General features: G+C 48.5%; 1 long non-coding RNA gene across 3 annotated transcripts in view; it reads right to left on the reverse strand.

Moving 5' to 3' along the window:
• The window catches only part of LOC147115201 (uncharacterized), a 162,877-nt gene that overhangs the window by 90,754 nt on the left and 52,968 nt on the right, over nucleotides 1-19,155 (reverse strand). For all 3 annotated transcript variants that reach the window (XR_015079090.1, XR_015079089.1, XR_015079091.1), the window contains exon 3: nucleotides 4,007-4,068. This is a non-coding gene — a long non-coding RNA (uncharacterized LOC147115201). The remainder of the gene's footprint in view (nucleotides 1-4,006; nucleotides 4,069-19,155) is intronic.

A 19,155-nucleotide genomic window follows, 5' to 3' on the forward strand; every position in this document is an offset into this window, starting at 1 on the left:
TGAGGACAACCAGAGATGGGCAGTAAATGAGGCTTTACCAGTGTCGCTCATATCCTGAGAACAAATATAGAAAGAGATCATTTCCACCGGGGCCTGCGCAGGCAGTGCTACTCCCGATATCAATATAAACAGAACAGGTCTTGCCATCAGCTGGAGCCATGCTGTTCGATTGTGGACTGGCTGGGGAGCTCGGCAGCCAGTTAAATGGTTATCTGCCCCTGGGCATTAAATGAATGCTGATTCTTGAAGCATGAGATCATCAGTGGAGTGCAACCACTGGAATAAAGATATATAAAAAGAGGTTTAAAATATCACATGTAACCTGCCTGACAGTGTGTTAAAGCAGTCTTGCACTGTGCCATAGAATGGAAGGATATAGCTTTGTTCCCACGGGCTCCGTGCAGTCAGTGTCATATCTTAACCTGTATTCCTGAAGTGATTCACTGCAGCAAGTCATGTCCTGCAGAACTGTACAAAGCTATTCATTTATTAAAGATGAAGCAATATATGTGCTAAGCAAGTGTGGGATTCTGGGGTGGGAAGTCTTGAAACCAAGGAGAGGGTGTCTCACTCAGTTGGATTAACACTGCAACCTATTGTAATTGATGTCGCTCTTAAAAAATAAATACATCTCCAGGCTGTAATTTGTCGTGCTGGGGGCAACTCTTAATTTGGATGTGGGCGGAACGCTGGTGGTTGTGGTTTGTCCACCCATTATACACCCGGCCCCATATTTTTCCCATTGACTTTATGGGGAGTGGTGGGGGGGAGGGGGAGAGAGATCCCCCAATGTCAGTTTCCCCCTGCACCCAAAGTGAAAATTACCACCATGCTTAATGATCAGAAGTGCCTTTTTGCCCAGTGTTTAGCACTCTCTACAATATGGAGTGCAAATTGTTTTTAAAAAGGAAAACTTGCATTTATATAGCACCTTCAACATCCTCAGGACACTATAGAGTGCTTTACAACCAATGCTTTGCTTCTGAACTGTTTTTATCCCTAAAGTGCTTTACAGCCACTTTTGAAGCGTAGTCACTGTTGAAATGCAGCCAATCTGCGCACAGCAAGCTCCCACAAACAGCAATGACCAGATAATCTGTTTTAGTGATGTTGGTGGAGAGATCAATTTTGGCCAAGACACCGGGGAGAACTCCCCTGCTCTTCTTCAAAATAGTGCCAGGGGATCTTTTACAGCCACCTGAGAGAGCAGACGGGGCCTCGGTTTAACATCTCATCTGAAAGACGGCACCTCCGACAGTGCAGCACCCCCTCAGTACTGCACTGGAGTGTCAGCCTAGCTTTTCTAGACCTGAACCCACAACCCTCTGACTCAGAGGCAAGACTGCTACCAACTGAGCCACAGCTCTTGGTTAACAGAAGCTTGTGGGGTTGAAGTCCCACTCCAAGGATTATATCGTCATTATCACATTGCTGTTTGTGAGAGCAAATTAGCTGCCGCGTTTCCCACATTACAACAGTGACTACACTTCAAAAAGTACTTCATTGGCTGTAAAGTGCTTTGGGACGTCCGGTGACCGTGAAAGGTGCTATATAAATTCAAGTCTTTCATTCTGAGAGCCAAGAATGCTACCCACTGAGCCACGACTGACACACATTGCTACCCCATTTATAATGCATTGCTGCCTATAGCAACAGTCAGTCTTTAATATAACTGGGGTAGTGTTCCAGAGGCACATAACTTCTGGTACTTTCATTTCTTGCATCCAGGAGTAAAGATCTGCTGTTGGCAAACGTAAATAGGCTCAGCTGTTGGCACTTGTTAACAGCAATGCCATGTTACTTTGGCAGAGCTCTCAGCTCACCATATAGACCAGCAGCGCAATTGTTTCCTCCTTCTCTCCTAGAAACGGATTGTGACTGTGTGCGATAGTTGAAAATGGGCGACAGTGAATCGGCAGCCCGTTTTACATCTCTACAGATGTTTTATTTGCAACAACTTCAATGGAAATAAAGACGGGGAGAAATGTAAAATGGGCTGCCGATTCACCATCTCCTGTTTTACACTATTGCACAAAGTTATAATCTGCTCCAGTGACTCACACCGGGACGCGAGGGCCGATTCTGCTGTCCCGTGTGTCAGGAAGGCAGGTACACAGCTGGTGTATCAGGAGCGCTGAATTGAGAAAGCAAAGTTTGCATCAATTTGTTTTTGGCCTGCAATTCTGCACTGATCTATTTTTAATGAGCTAAAGTGCTTGCGCCTAATTCATGCGCAAGCCTCATTGAAGCGTCGGATTTCATGCAAAAATATTTTAAACCCCTCATAATTTAAACACCTCTATCGAGAATCTCCTCTTAGCTTTTCTGTTCTAGCGACAAGAGCCCCTGCTTCTCTGGTCCCCTCTCTTAACTAAAGCCTTTCAGCCCCGGGTACCATTTTAGTAAATCTCTTCTGTTCTCTCTCATGGCCTTGACATCCTTCCTAAAGTAGGATGGCCAAAATTGGACACAATAGGGTAAAGTTTTAAAATGTTGAATGAGGATCCCGAGCAAGAAGACTATCACTCCAGGATATTACTTTGGCGGTGCTTCTGCTGGAGTTGCTTCAGGGAAGGGCTGGCTTTTTGGATTGGAGGGGCACTTTCTAGTCAAGAATACCATGACAGGAGCCTGGATTGAGGTTGCAGAGAGAGTTAACATAGTTTCCAATTTTGTTTCCTGGAGCCCAAACCTGGCAGCAAGTGAAGAGGAAATGTGTTGGATGACAGAAGGTTGCCAAGATAAATGTGCTCGCGCTTTGCATAGTGTATCGATGTTGTCTAACCAGGTATTGAAATAGCACTTCTCTGCAAGCTTGATGCAACATCACAAGAGAGACAATCCATGCTCCAGGAACGGTTTGTATACTTCCCAAATGCACGTGCATACCCATGTTTTAGCAGGGTACTCGCCAATGCTGCCATCAAGATGTACTTGCCCTGTGCCCCATGAAGTGCGACAAACAACAAGCACAGATCCGCTGCCCACCCAAGGTCCCTGCACACTGCATGCGGACACACTCACGTAAAGTGGCTACGTGTTTGGGCACTTGTCGCAGACTTCTCATATTCCATCTTCCAACATTAAACGCTTTTCCATCTGCTTGTCGAAGGCCACTGGCTGCAGATAGGAACATGGACGTTTACCTAAGATGTGACCTTTGACTCCTACAAAGAGAGGGCACTGGAGGTTCTAAGCATGGAGACCATCGAAGGAGTGGAAGAGAGGAAGATCAGAGGCTGCCCCAAATTCATGGCTCGTATCCTTCTTTGCTTTCGTTCCTTTTTCACTTGCTCGCCCATTCATTCCTTCACATACACTGCAGCCCAACACACTACAGTGCCTTATCATGTAAAGCTCCATTTCACTGAGCCACTGCTATACTCTAAAGATGTGTTCTACTTCTGTTCCTCTAGGGGCCTATGAGAGGAGATGCTGTGCCCAATGACTGACCTCAACCAAGCTCTTTATGCCACCCTGCATCATGCACTCCTACAATGGCAAGCACCAGCACAGGCATGTGCGCTTTGTGGAGATGGGGCGGGGGGCGGGGTTCAGTTACTGACTTACAGGAGGAAACTCGCGGTGAAACACAGAATACAAGTGAGTAGGAGCAAGTGTCAGTGGAAATGGAGGAGACACAATGGCCCCGACAGTATGGGTTTCCCGGAGGTCCTGCCGAATTTAACGGCGGGACCCGATTAAAATCTTTGAATGGGTTTCCCGGCTGCCACCAGCCAGATTGACTGGTTGGCTGGCTGTCAGGTGGGTAGGCAGACAGGGAGCGGAGCGAAGGTGAGTTGCCCATGGGGTGGGGATTGGGAATTGGCCATCGGGGAGATTGGAGAGGCAGTCAGGCATCAGATGGAGACGAGTTGGACATCGGTCGTCCAATCACTGGGGGGCGGTGGGTCAGATCTCAGAGGGTAAGCTTGGTGGGGCAGGCGGGGGTTAGGTAGCATTCCTGCTCCTCCTGGCACACAAGTAGTGCTGGAAAGGCACTTACCTGTTACATCCAGTCATTCGCACCTCCCTTCTATAGTCGAGTCCGGCCAGCCACCATAAAAGCTAAAAACAGAGAAAAAATGTGAAACACGCTGCCTGATTCAAATATTTAAATTCCGGACCCGGCTCCGGAGAACAGGTTAATCGCACGCCCCCCATTCCGCCTCCGTGAAAACCGGTACTTTGGAGGTGGGTTGGGGTCGGATTTCCCATTTTTAAATTTTTAACCCCCCCTCCCCTCGGGGTGGAGGGGGATTAAAATTCCCCCCAGCGTGCTGGACGGAGCGGCAGCTCAGGGCTTCTTCAGCTGCTTGAGCCCAGGGATTCGGACCTCACAGGCCCTGCCAACAAATGCGTGTTTGCTGGATCAGCAATGGCAGCTCGTGCAGTGTGAGTGTGTGCCAGGCAGACTGTACTGCTTGGGGCAGCCACTGAGGTGGTCACATATCTGTGTGGTGCAACATGACCATCCTGACCAAACTGCAGACTACCATGGAGGACGTGGCCTCCCCAGGGACATCTGGAGCGGAGTCCTTCTTGGCCCAGTTTCGAAGCCTCCGTTACAAATTCAGGTCTGCTGTAGCTGTGGTGTCAGTCACTCCCATAAGCAATCTGATCACCTTGCTCCGAGAGGAGTTGACTCACCCAGCCCTCTATCTACTTGTATAATAGCGTAACCCTGGGATGTAATAATAGCTTCCATAAGAACATAAGAAATAGGAGCAGGAGTAGGACATTTGGCCCCTCGAGCCTGCTCTGCCATTCAATAAGATCATGGCTGATCTACAACCTCAACTCCACTTTCCTGCACTATCCCCATATCCCTTGATTCCCTTTGTTTTGCTGTGGGAAGGATTTGTTGAGGTGAGGAATGGTGTCGCTGGGACCAGGGTGCAATAGGCATGACCCACCACTTTGCTTCGGCTTTCACTATGAAAGGTGTATTGCTTTTGTGAAACAATTGCCCTGTTCATTAACCAGTGCGTATGAGTGGTGGAAGATGACAGATCAAGAGACCAGCACACAGAGTGTGGTAGCGACCAAGCTGAAATTATAGTTTAGAGAGCAATGTTCTGGTTACACCTTGTGCAGTGCAATGTGTTCCTCAGAGTGGGTGGTGCCAGCTTTGCTGGCAGGCTGTTCTGGTTCTGGCAAGACTTCTTAGGTTAAGGTACAGTTCATGAGGTGGAGCCTTTCTCTGTTATCCTGAGAGTATAACTGAGCTTCCAGTGTATGTTAGATTCTGATTCAGCCTGTTCACAGTTTATGTTGGGCTCAAGGAATCAAGTAGAGAATACCTCACTGCAGTGATGTGACCTGCCCCTGGAGGTCCTTGGTATAGTGATGAGCCCTGTCCTTGGTGGAGTGATGTGACATTGTGCATTTAATGTGCTAGTGACACCTAGTGACAGTACATCAAAACTGCATTAACCTCAGACATCTTTGACACTCTGATGGATCATTGCTGTCCTGTGGATCCTTGAACACATTATTCAATCTAAAACTGCCTCTGTAAAACTTCTACCAGCATGTAAACAGTAAGCGGGTAGTAAGAGGCGGGGTGGGGCCTATTAGGGACAAAAAAGGTGATACATGCTTAGAGGCGCAGGGCAAGGCTAGAATACTCAATGAGAAGGAAGTGGATGCTTACAAAATATCGGTAGCAGTGGAAAAGGTAGAAGCAATGGAAGGGGTGAAAATTGATAGACAGGATGTACTAGAAAGGCTGGGTATGCTTAGAATGGATAAGTTGCCTGGTCCAGATGGCTTGCATCCCAGGTTGCTAAGGAAATTGGGGGAGGAGATAGAAGAAGGGCTTGCCATAATTTTCCAATCTTCCCTAGATGTGGGGGAGGTGCCTGCGGATTGGAAAATGGCAAATGTGACACCATTGTTCAAGAAAGGATGTAAGGACAATCCTAGTAATTACAGGCCGGTCAGTTTAACATCAGTGGTGGGTAAAGTTTTAGAAACAATAATCAAGGAAAAAATTAACGGGCACTTGGAGAGGTTTAAGCTAATTAAGGAAAGCCAACATGGATTTGTAAAAGGCAGATCGTGTTTGACTAATCTAATTGAATTTTTTGATGAAGTAACAGGGAGGATTGATGAAGGGAATGCAATGGATGTTGTCTACATGAATTTTAGGAAGGCGTTTGACAAAGTACCACATAGAATGCTGGTTAACAAAATTGAGGCTCATGGAATAGGTGGTCAGTGGCAGCTTGGATAAGGAATTGGCTTAAGGACAGAAAACAGCGAGTTGTGGTAAATGGCTGCTTTTCAGACTGGAGGATGGTAGACAGTGCTGGGGCCACTGCTTTTTTTGATATATAAATGACCTGGATATTGGAATACAGATTAGAATTTCTAAATTTGCCGATGACACCAAACTTGGGGGTGTGGCAAACAGTGAGGATGATACCAATCAACTGCAACAGGACATAGAAAGGCTAGCAGAATGGGCAGACAAGTGGCAGATGGAATTTAATACAGAGAAGCATGAGGTGATGCATTTTGGCAGAAGGAACAGGGAGAGGCAATATACACTTAATGGCACAGTTTTAAAGAGTGTACAGGGACAGAAGGACCTGGGATTTAATGTGTATAGGTCCCTGAAGGTGGGGGGACATATTGAGAGAGTGGTTAGCAAAGCATATGGGATCTTGGGCTTCATAAATAGAGGTATTGAGTACAAAAGTTGAGAAGTTATGCTGAACCATAATAAAGCACTGGTTAGGCCACAACTGGAGTATGGCGTCCAGTTCTGGTCGCCACACTTTAGCAAGAATGTGAAGCCACTTGAAATGGTGCAGAGGAGATTTACCAAAATGGTTCCGGGGATGTGAGATCTTAGCTACAAGGACAGGTTGGAGAAGCTGGATTTATTTTCATTAGAGCAAAGGAGGTTGAGGGGTGATTTGATAGAGGTGTACTAGGTTATGATGGGTTTCGATAGGCTAGATGGGGAAAGGCTGTTCCCACTAGTTGATGGTACAAGGACTAGGGGACACAGATTTAAGGTTTTAGGCAAAAGATGCAGGGGGGATTTGAGGAAAAACTTTTTTACGCAGCGAGTGGTGAGGACCTGGAACTCGTTGCCGACGGAAGTGGTGGAAGTGGAGACACTCAATGTTTTCAAGGGGAGACTGGATAGGCACTTGAGGAAAATAAACTTGCAGGGCTACGGGGATAGAGCGGGGGAATGGGACTGACTGGATTGCTCTACAGAGAGCTGGCATGGACTCGATGGGCCGAATGGCCTCCTTCTGTGCCATTATGAATCGATGGGGGAGAAATTCGGTATCGCCCCGTTTGGGGCGCAATTATCGGCCGGGCGCAAAGTTTTGTTCCAGGCGCTAATTATCGCCTCCGACTGCAAACTTGGCTTATATTGCCCCTGGAGGTGATTGGAGCGCTAAATCAGGTGCTACACACCTCTCTTAAGGCGCTAACGCCAAGGAGCGAGGCGCTACCTCAGAGCGCTGGCGAAGCTCATGTGATGTCAGTCAGCAATGGAACACAGACACACTGGCGCCGGCCAGTTCTTAAAGGGGAGGGTCGATCGTGCTCTCCATCCACACCCTGCTCATTGCAGCCTTGAATCTCGGTCTGGAGAGACCTGTACATCAATTCTGCTGGAAAGAACAATGGAGAGGCCCAAGGAAGGAGCTCAGAGTAGAGCCCCCATAGTCTCTTCTAAATCGATGCAAGGAAGGGCAAATCAAAATGAACCTGCAAAGTGCTGCTCAGTACCCAAAACTCCTTCACACAGCGTTGAATCTCTCCAGAAGTCTCTCTCTCAGAATGTGTGGTGCAAAAATGTTGCCGACTAAAAAAGGCAGGAAGTGGCCACCTTTAAATAGTGCTCCCCCAGTCCCTTCCCGACTGCAAAACGCTCCCCTCAACCTGTCGTTGCTAGTGGCAGGTGGAAAGGCAGGGGGCGCCACTCAATATCTGGTCCGGGGTGCTACATGCTCAACTGACATCATGATCTGCGGGCGCAGGAGATCGTGGCGGTAGTGTTTAGCACCGTCGCAAAATGTCTGGTCAATTTCGCGAGTGCCGCAAACATCACCGTGCGCGGGCGCTAGTTATTTTGCGCCCCATTTGCGCCCTCTTAGGGCGCTAATGGGAGGCGCAAAGCAACCAAATTTTTCCCCCTACGACTCTATATTCAAAAATCTATCGATCTCTGTCTTGAATATACTCAACGCCTGAGTCTCCACAGCCCTCTGGGGTAGAGAATTCCAAAGATTCACCACCCTCTGAGTGAAGAAATTTCTCCTCATCTCAGTCCTAAATGGCCGACCCCTTATTCTGAGACTGTGACCCCTGGTTCTAGACTCCCCAGTCAGGGGAAACATCTTCCCTGCATCTACTCTGTCAAGCCCTGTAAGAATTTTGTATGTTTCAATGAGATCACCCCTCATTCTTCTAAACTCTAGAGAATATAGGCTTAGTCTACTCAATCTCTCCTCATAGGACAATCCCCCCATCCTAGGAACCAGTCTGGTGAACCTTCGTTGCACTCCCTCTATGGCAAGTATGTCCTTACTTTGGTAAGGAGACCAAAACTGTAAACAATAGTCCAGGTGTGGTCTCATCGGGGCCCTATATAATTGCAGTAAGACGTCTTGGGGGATAAATTCAGTTGGTTGTGCCTCCCGTTAGCGCCTTAAGAGGGCGCTATGTGGGGCGCAAAGCAACTAGCGCCCGGGCGCGGCGATATCTGCACCTCTAGCGAAATTGACTGGACATTTAGCGGTGGCGCTAAACAATACCGCCCGATCTCCTGCGCACGCAGATCTTGACGTCATTCGAGAGTGCAACACCCTTGTGACGCCCCGGAACGGAAATTGAGTGGCGCCCCCCTCCTTTCCGCCTGGCGCAACCAACGACAGGTTGACTGGAATGCTTCCCAGTCACTGTGGGGCTGGGGGGGGGGGCGCTATTTAAAGGGGGCCTCTTCCTGGCTTTTGTGTGGTAGCCATTTTTGCACCACTCGTTCTGAGAGAGAGAGAGAGAGATTTTCAGAGAGACAGAGAGAAAGAGAGACTTCTGCATTGAGTCAACGCTGTCTGAGGTAGTTTTGGCTTCTGGCCATAACTTTGCAGGTACTTTGGTTTTTGACCTTCATATCTTTGATTGCCTAGATACAATGGGGGCTGCAATGGATGGGAACGTCGTCCTTCTCCATCACATTCGGAGGGCACAGAGACACAGAGAGAGAGTGGCAATCATGGCCAGACGGAGGAGGGCCAACAGGCCTCTGTACAGGAGACCTTACCCTCCCAGGATTTTTCGCCAACAGTTCTCCTACATTATTATGTCTGAGGAGCAGTGTTTGCGATGGCCGTGCTTCAGCAAGGAGGTGGTCACTGAGCTCTGCCACCTGCTTCAGCCAGATCTGCAGCCTCAACTGAGGAGCAGGACGTCTCTGTCGGTGGCAGTGAGGATAACAGTGGCTCTCAACCTTTATGCCACCGGCTCATTTCAATCAGCTACTGGGGACCTCGCCAATATCTCCCAGTTCGTGGTGCATTGCTGCATCCGTCAGGTCACAAATGCCCTCTTTAAAAGGAGACGAGAGTACATCTCTTTCCCCATGACCCCGGACAAGCAGCAAGAATGCGCAACAGGCTTTGCGATGATAGCGGGCTTCCCCATGGTGCAGGGCGCCATTGACTGCACGCATGTGGCTTTGCGTGCCCCGCAAGAGAATGCCGAGGATTTCCGCAACCGAAAGGGCTTCCATTCCTTAAATGTCTAGTTGGTCTGTGACCACAGACAGCTGATACTCGCTGTCAATGCCCACTTTCCTGGCAGCAGCCACGATGCCTTCATCCTGCGCCAGACTTCTGTGGCAGACCTTTTCCAGGCACTGCATCACCCAGGAGGTTGGCTTCTCGGGGACAAGGGATATCCTCTGTGCACCTGGCTGATGACACCGCTCCGTACGCCCAGCACCCCTGCTGAGCTGCGATACAATGAGAGCCATCAAGCTACCAGGAACATCGTTGAGCACACAATCGACATGCTCAAGCAACGGTTCCGCTGTCTGGACCATTCTGGAGGAGCCCTTCAGTACTCGCCTGAGCGAGTCTCCCACTTCGTTGTTGTGTGCTGCATGCTGCACAACCTTGCAATCCTCAAGACCCAGCCAATGCCACCAGGCATTGGAGCACCAGCAGAGGAGGAGGAGGAAGATGAGGAGGATGATCATCAGCAGCACCAAGGCGGGAGGGAGGCACACAATGTACAAAGTGGAAGGGCCGTCCGTCAACTTTCAAGAAAAATATATTCCACTGAGGAAAAAGGGGCGTAAAAGAAAAGACAGCCATCAGTGGCTAAGTAAAGTAATAAAGGATAGTATCCGACTGAAAACAAGGACATATAAAGTAGCCAAATCTAGTGGGAGGATAGAAGATTGGGAAGCATTTAAAAGCCAGCAAAGAATAACTAAAAGATTAATTAAGAAAGGAAAGATAGATTATGAAAGTAAACTAGCAAAAAATATAAAAACAGATAGCAAGAGTTTCTACAGTTATGTAAAAAGAAAAAGGGTGGCTAAAGTAAATGTTGGCCCCTTAGAGGACGAGACCAGGAAATTAATGGTGGGGAACATGGAGATGGCAAAAACGCTGAACAAATATTTTGTATCAGTCTTTACAGTAGAGGACATTAAAAATATCCCAACACTAGACAAACAGGGGGCTATAGGGGGGGAGGAGCTAAACACGATTAAAATCACTAAGGAGGTGGTACTCGGTAAAATAATGGGACTAAAGGTGGATAAATCCCCTGGACCTGATGGCTTACATCCTAGGGTCTTGAGAGAAGTAGCGGTAGGGATTGTGGATGCATTGGTGGTAATTTTCCAAAACTCCCTGGATTCAGGAAAGGTCCCAGCAGATTGGAAAACTGATAATGTAACGCCCTTATTTAAAAAGGGAGGTAGACAAAAGGCTGGAAACTATAGACCAGTTAGCCTAACATCTGTGGTTGGTAAAATGTTGGAGTCCATTATTAAGGAAGCAGTAACAGGACATTTGGATAAACATAATTTAATAGGACAGAGTCAGCATGGTTTTATGAAGGGGAAGTCATGTTTGACAAATTTGCTCGAATTCTTCCAGGAAGTAACAAACAGGGTGGATAAAGGGGAACCAGTGGATGTGGTGTATTTGGATTTCCAAAAGGCATTTGACAAGGTGCCACACAAAAGATTATTGCACAAGATAAAAAATCACGGGATTGGGATAATATCCTGGCATGGGTGGAAGATTGGCTATCTAACAGAAAACAGAGAGTTGGGATAAATGGTTCATTCTCGGGTTGGCAATCAGTAACTAGTAGTGTGGAAGATTGGCTATCTAACTTATTTGAAAAGGGAGGTAGACAAAAGGCTGGAAACTATAGACCAGGGGTCAGTGTTGGGACCCCAACTCTTTACAATCTATATTAACGATTTGGAGGAAGGGACCAAGTGCAACATATCCAAGTTTGCCGGCGATACAAAGATGGGAGGGAAAGCAGTGAGTGAGGAGGACATAAAAAACTGCAAAAGGACATAGACAGGCTAAGTGAGTGGGCAGAAATTTGGCAGATGGAATATAATGTTGGAAAGTGTGAGGTTATGCACTTTGGCAGAAAAAATCAAAGAGCAAGTTATTATCTAAATGGAGAGAAACTGCAAAGTGCTACAGTGCAAAGGGATCTGGGGGTCCTGGTGCATGAAACACAGAAGGTTAGTATGCAGGTACAGCAGGTGATCAGGAAGGCCAATGGAATCTTGGCTTTTATTGCAAGGGGGATGGAGTATAAAAGCAGGGAAGTCTTGCTTCAGTTATACAGGGTACTGGTGCGGCCACACCTGGAATACTGCGTGCAGTTTTGGTTTCCATATTTAAGAAAAGATATACTTGCTCTCGAGGCAGTTCAGAGAAGGTTCACTCGGTTGATTCCGGAGATGAGGGGGTTGACGTATGAGGAAAGGTTGAGTAGGTTGGGCCTCTACTCATTGGAATTCAGTAGAATGAGAGGCGATCTTATCGAAATATATAAGATTGTGAGGGGGCTTGATCGGGTGGATGCAGTGAGGATGTTTCCACTGATGGGTGAGACTAGAACTAGGGGGCATAATCTTAGAATAAGGGGCTGCCCTTTCAAAACTGAGATGAGGAGAAACTTCTTCACTCAGAGGGTAGTAAATCTATGGAACTTGCTACCTCAGAGAGCTGTGGAAGCTGTGACATTAAATAAATTTAAAACGGAGATAAACAGTTTCCTAGCTGATAAGGGAATTAGGGGTTACGGGGAGCGGGCAGGGAAATTGACGTGAGTCTAGGTTCAGATCAGCCATGATCCTATTGAATGGCGGAGCAGGCCCGAGGGGCCGTATGGCCTACTCCTGCTCCTACTTCTTATTAAAGGCTCATAGCAAGTCGCTTCTAGGCCCCCTCTGAGGAAATGGCTTCTGCCATTCAAACAACCTGAATGAAACCATCCCGCAACCCCTAAGCTGGTCAAGGCAACAATGATTGCAAAGACCAAGCATGTACATTTTGAATACAGACACTTCTTTATTTGACAAACTCTCTGTGTCTCATTTCTGCATGACAAACTAATAGAAAGAAACACAAAAAAAAAGTTATTAACATAACTGGCTCTCACAACCTGGAGACAATGTCCAAAACAGTTACAAAAATTTGACCACGAACCTCGGCCTTTAATAAAACAATGAAAAACATTTTGTTCCACCTCCTACTTTTTGCCCTTCGAGGGTGATCTCCTTCCCTTGCGAAATTCCCCCCTTCCCACCCTGCAGCTCCTCCGTAATGGGACCCCAGTGGCTGGCGCAAGGCTGGGGGAAGGCTGCTGATTGTCACAACCTGAGACTGCAGATGCCCTTGAAGGATGGCCTGGACCAGCTCTGGGCCTGGAGGGCCCGGCTGCTGACTGCACCAACTCTGCATGGGCGGCAGCAGTCTGTCCTACAGGTGGTGGCAACTGCAGTGGAGAAGTGCCAGTGGTGGCAGCAGGAATGCTGTCATCTTGAGAGAGGACAGCAATTCCCTGCTCGACTGACACACTGGCACTCCCACTGGGCAGCACTTCAGCATCCGGAGCAATCTGATGGAGCACAGATTGCTGGCCTGCTGCGGTGCAGTGAGAGCCCCGGGGAAATGTGCCCGATCCAGCGAGGGTGGCAGCAGTCAGTGCTCGCGTGGCCTCAATCTGCTTCTGCATGAGACCAGCCACTGACTGTATTGCAGCACTAAGCATTTGCGTGGCAGCCGCCTGTGCTACACCGAAGTGTTCCACACTCCTTGCCAGTGATTCAATGGATTCGGGCACCCTTGCCACTGCAGCCATGAGCTCAGTGTGCCTGTGCTCCCCCTGGGCGCTCATTTCAGCGAAGACCCGCTCCTCCTCTGCGTCCAGTGCAGCAGAACTCGATGGCATACTCTCCCTCCGGGGAGAAGGCCCCCGAGCTTCCCTACCCCCATTGCGTTGCTGCAGCCCGCTGGGTCCTGGAGCTTCACCCTCATCAGACCATTCCCCCCTGCTCCCCTCCAGGGAAGGCGTGTTCCCAGTGTGGGCATGGGCTTCCTCTTCCTCCTCGCCTTCAGCTTCACTCCCACTGGCAGCTTGGGGGCCCGTCTCCTCACCTGGTGAATCACCATCTGAAAGCAGGGAGGCACAAGAGTTGCTTTAGCGTGAGGACAAGGTAGCAGCAAGGGAGGCATGAGTGATTTGGATTGAAAGTGTCAAAGGCTGGTGTTGTGAGGAACAAGTGGAAGGAGAGAGGACAAAAAGGTGATGACCTTACCATTGCTGTCCAGAACGGGTTCGGCGTCTCCAGTGACGACGGGACCAATCACCCGGCTTGCCACAATCCTGTGGACGCGCTCCTCAAGACCGCTGAGGGGTTGCAGCTGAGGTCGCCCTCCACCGGTCCGTTGCTGCTGTCTCCTATTATGAGACAGCTTGGCCTGCCAGAGAAAGGATGGCGTCTGAGTAAATATACAGCCATGGTCTTGCCTGAAATGCCTCCCATAGTTGAATAGCCCTTACTGTATGCAGCCATGGTCTTGCCTGAAATGCTTGCCATAGTTGAATAGCCCTTACTCTATGCAAATTGTGGAATGTGCGTGTGTGTTTGATGAAAGGGCCATAGGTGTTGGATGAGTGTTGGGCATTGGGGCTTTTAAGACCCTCTGGCCATAAAGTGAGGTTGAGATGGAGGGATGCAGAGTTTTTGAAAAAAAGGCACTCACCCGGACGACCCGAGTGAGGTCGTTGAACTTTTTCCTACATTGGATATGGGTCCTAGGCACCATGCTGCTTGAGGAGATTCTCTGAGCCACCTCCCTCCACACTCTTCTGTACTCGCGTGGCATAGGCCTTCTGCCACTTTCTGGGTACAGAATAGATCTTCTGCGCTCCACCGCGCCAACCAGAGCCTCCAAGGCCCACTCGCTGAAGCGCTGTGCTCACTCCCTGGCCCTCTCTATAGTCCTTGGCTGCAAGATTTAGCCACAGGTCTGCCCAGGCCGAGATTCAAGGCTCCAATGAGCAGGGTGTGGCTGCAGAGCAAGATCGACCCTCCCCTTTAAGAACTGACCGGCGCCAGTGTGTCTGTGTTCAATCGCTAACTGACAACACCTGCACTGCGCCCGCCCTCTGAGGTAGCGCCTCACTCCTCGGCCTTAGCGCCTTAAGAGAGGTGTGTAGCGCCTGATTTAGCGCTCCAATCACCTCCAGGGGCGATAAAAGCCAAGTTTGCTGTCGGAGGCGATAATTAGCGCCAGGCGCTAAACTTTGCGCTCCACCAATAATGGCACCCCATATGGGGCGATACCGAATTTTTCCCCCCTTTACTCTTATACTGAAATCCTCTTGTAATAAGGGCCAACATACCATTTGCTCCCGGTTAAGCAGCGCCTCGATTTCAAAATTCTCATCCTTGTTTTCAAATCCCTCCATGGCCTCGCCCCTTCCTATCTTTGCAAGCTCCTTCAGCCCCACAACCCCCCCGCCCCCCAAGATAGCTGCACTCCTCTAATTCTGTCCTCTTGAGCATCCCTGATTATAATTGCTCAACCTTTGGTGGCCGTACCTTCTGTTGCCTAGGCCCTAAGCTCTGGAATTCCCTCCCTAAACCTCTCCGCCTCTCTACCTCGCTTACCTCCTTTAAGACTCTCCTTAAAGCCTACCTCTTTGACCAAGCTTTTGGTCACCTGCCCTAATTGATCCTTATGTGGATCGGTGTTAAATTTGTTGTCTTAAAATACTCCTGTGCAGAGTCTTGGGGCGTTTTACTAAGTTAAAGGTGCTATATAAATACAAGTTGTTGTTGTTGCTTTCCTAATTGCATGCTGTACCTGTGATTCGTGTGCAAGGACACCCACGTCCCTCTGAACACCAACATTTCCCAATCTCTCACCATTTAAAAAATACTCTGCTTTTCTATTTTTCCTACCAAAGTGGATAACTTCACATTTCTCCACATTATATTCCATTTGCCATGTTCTTGCCCACTCACTTAGCCTGTCTATATCTCCTTGAAGTCTCCTTGCATCCTCCTCACAACTTACATTCCCACCTAGATTTTTATCATCAGCAAATTTGGATATATTACATTTGGTCCCCTCATCCAAATCATTGATGTAGATTGTGAATAGCTGAGGCCCAAGCACTGATCCTTGCGGTACCCCACTAGATACAGCCTGCCAACCCAAAAATGACCCGTTTATTCCTACTCTCTGTTTTCAGTCCGTTAACCAATCCTCAATCCATGCTAGTATATTACCCCCAATCCCATGAGCCCTAATTTTGTTTAATAACCTCTTGTGTGGCACCTTATCGAATGCCTTCTGAAAATCCAAATACACCACATCTACTGGTTCCCCCTTATCTATTCTGCTAGTTACAACCTCAAAAAACTCTAAATGATTTGTCAAACACGATTTCCCTTTCATAAATCCATGCTGACTGCCCAATCCTATCATTATTTTCTAAGTGCCCTGCTACCACCGCCTTAATAATAGATTCTAGCATTTTCCCTACTACTGATGTCAGGCTAACTGGTCTGTAGTTCCCCATTTTCTCTCTCCCTCCTTTCTTAAATAGTGGGGTTACATTTGCTACCTTCCAATCCGCGGGAACCGTTCTAGAATCTATAGAATTTTGGAAAATGACAACCAATGCATCCACTCTCTCTATAGCCACCTCTTTCCCTTGAGATCGGGACTGGACTCTCCTGTCCTTCGCACGTGCGCTTCTCTAATTTCTCCAAAGGAAGACCGAGAAAACAATCAGTGAGATGAGATCACAGATAAATCAATAAGCTGCTTTATTTCACAGTATAGAACATAACAAACAGCCCTCATCATTGGACTCAGTAATTAAATGGGGTTGATTTTTTTCCTCTTTGGCACCAAGGGAACGCTCAGTTCCCAAGCACAAGGCTGTGGACAAAAGAGTGTCGAGCCATGACACTGGGTTTCCCCTCTCTTTGCATTGCCCTGGGATTTCCATGGTTTCCCTGAGGGCAAGGGATGCCGATGCAAATGAGGTGGGAGGATCTTCTGCCTTACTTTTCTCTCAGTATGCCAGGCAGTTGCTAGAAATGGAGTAGTGTCCAGGACAACTGGACATTAGTCTCTGAACCCAGACCCACCCAAATTGGAGAATCTAAGAAGGAGCAGGTAGCAAGAAGGCGGAACTGAAAAAAAGATATGCCTTTTATTTTGTTGCCGATGTCCAACACCATCTTCAGGGCTGAAGGCTTTCGAGCTGCTCTTTTTGGACAGTGGCCAGAAGACGCTGGCAGGTCTGGTGGCCGTTACCACGGCAAGGTTCGTGTTTCCCGATGCCAGACTTGCCAAGGGGTAGGCCTGAGAGTTGGGTATGCTGGGCAGATTTCAATGACCTGAATCCGCAACTACGGGTGGATTTAGGTCAGGCCATGTCAGGGAGATCACAGTTCATAGGATGTGTGCACACCCTGACTTGAGCCTTGGTGGGGGTTGGAGAGAGGAATCAGCCTCCACCTCTTCAGCAGAGGAAGATATGGTGAAAATTTGGGAGCAAATAAGAGTTTGAGCACATGAATCAATCTGAGAATATCCAAGCCCAGACCACACCTGCTTTTGGCCCAGTTCTACCTACCCTGACCAGGTTCAAATCAAGCGAGGTGTTGCATCGAACCAGATTCACACTCATTGCTACCCAGATTAATCTGGAATTTCCACCTTACTTACTCAGCTCAAGTTAAACTTCTAATTTGTTTACAATGATTCTGCCCCAGGGCTGCCAGCATTTTCAAAACTCATAACAATTAGGCAATACCAATATGTAGAGCATATAATAAAAACATTTTTTTGGTTAAGTTCAACCACTGGCTGTAGTTTGTTCTCGGGCAAGGCTTGCTTGTAATTCCTCTTTGGTTGAACCGCAAACAATTGGCTAGTTGCTTCAGGACAAAAGTGTAGTCATTTTTGTTAATAGAGTCAAATACTCCATGGGAACATCTCTTCCCTTTCCCGAAGCATAACGCTAGGCAATTTCTCAATGAGTGAGATTCAAGGGTGTAAAGTGGTAACACCCACATACTTAGTGCTGGTTCAGTGCAGGTAAAATTCAACACATTCATGGTTGTGATCCATTGGGCTCAATTTTCAGTGTGCCATGGAGTCGGGATTGGAGGCGTGCGGGGGGTTAAATTCCCGAAATCGGGGGTCCCGACCCCATCCCGACCCCATCCCGCCTCCATGCCAGTTTCAAAGGAGGCGGGTACCCGCCCCGCACTGGGACCCGCCTCCCCGAGGCGGGAAGGGATTAGTGTCAATTAACTGCCTGTTAACAGGTAGTTAACAGGCAGTTTTTACCCTAATCCCTATTTTTAAGCTTGAACTGTGGGATTCCCGACGGCTCCAAACCACGCCAAGTTGGAGGAGTCGGGCCGTCAGGTTGAAGGGCTTGGAGGGGTTGCGATGTCGGTGTTCAGGTGAGTGATGTGTGCAGGAGTGCAAAGGTAAGTGTGTTTGGTGTGTCTAAAGTGATTAAAGAAGTGTAAATTACCTTTTCTTACCTTTTCAGCCTTCTTTCCTTTAGGTTCCGGGAGTCCCTCATCTCACCGGCACAGAAAGCAGAATGGCTGCTGTAATGTATATACCTTTAAGTGGGGAACTATCTTTTACAGCTCATGTATACTGCAGTACCAGCAGTGACCACACCTGTATATAGCCCTGAGTAGTAATCTGTACAGATCAGTTGCAGTGTGAGCCGCGTTGAGTAAACACCTGTTGTACCGTTCTCCGCAGTCTGTGTCTTATTATACACGGATGCAACATTGACGACGAGGCAAGTTCGAACCTACCTGCAACTCTGCATCACCTCCCGGGGATTCGTTCCTGGAGTTCAGTGGATTGGAGGTCAAGGCCAGAGACTCGGGCGTCGACCACGGGCAACCGCCCAGTCATCCAGCAGAGACTCGAGAATTGCGGGGGAGGCTGTCGAAAGCCAGGCTTGGCTTTCCAGTCGAGGTGGTCCAGCGAAACGGGCTGGCAACAGGTAGTGCGCAGACCCTTCCCGGACAGCGGCGGGCTAGAGCCCGACCGAGCGGCACAGCAAAGGGCCGAGCAGCGTCGACGGGGGAGAGAGAGAGAGGGCAGAGCGCACAGGGCGCAGCCGGTGTTCAGGGGCTGAGCAGCGTCGGAGAGAGGGAGACAGAGACGTGCAGAAACCCGCGAGGCACCGCCATTGCCACGAGGACTGCCGAGAGCGGCGTTGGCAGCAGCGGGGGAGGAAGGAAAGCGCGGGAGACGCCATTTTAAGCAATTGGGAGACGCCATTTTAAACCACACCCAAAATGCCGAAGAGTGGCAGTATCACCGCATTTGACAATGAAGTCGAAGATTGGACTACATATGTCGAACGAATAGAGGTGTACTGCAAGGCAAATGAGGTGTCAGGTGACAAGAAAGCGTCGATATTGTTAAATTTAATGGGTGCAAAGACATATGGTTTATTACGAAATCTAGTAACCCCAACGAAGCCAATGGAAAAGAGTTTTGAAGACATAGTAACGATACTACAGGAACATTTAAACCCCACACCGCTGCTGATAGCAGAAAGATT

Source organism: Somniosus microcephalus, chromosome 7 (genome assembly GCF_052327205.1).
Source record: "Somniosus microcephalus isolate GS21.2 chromosome 7, FLI_Smic_1.0, whole genome shotgun sequence".
Lineage (NCBI taxonomy): Eukaryota > Metazoa > Chordata > Chondrichthyes > Squaliformes > Somniosidae > Somniosus > Somniosus microcephalus.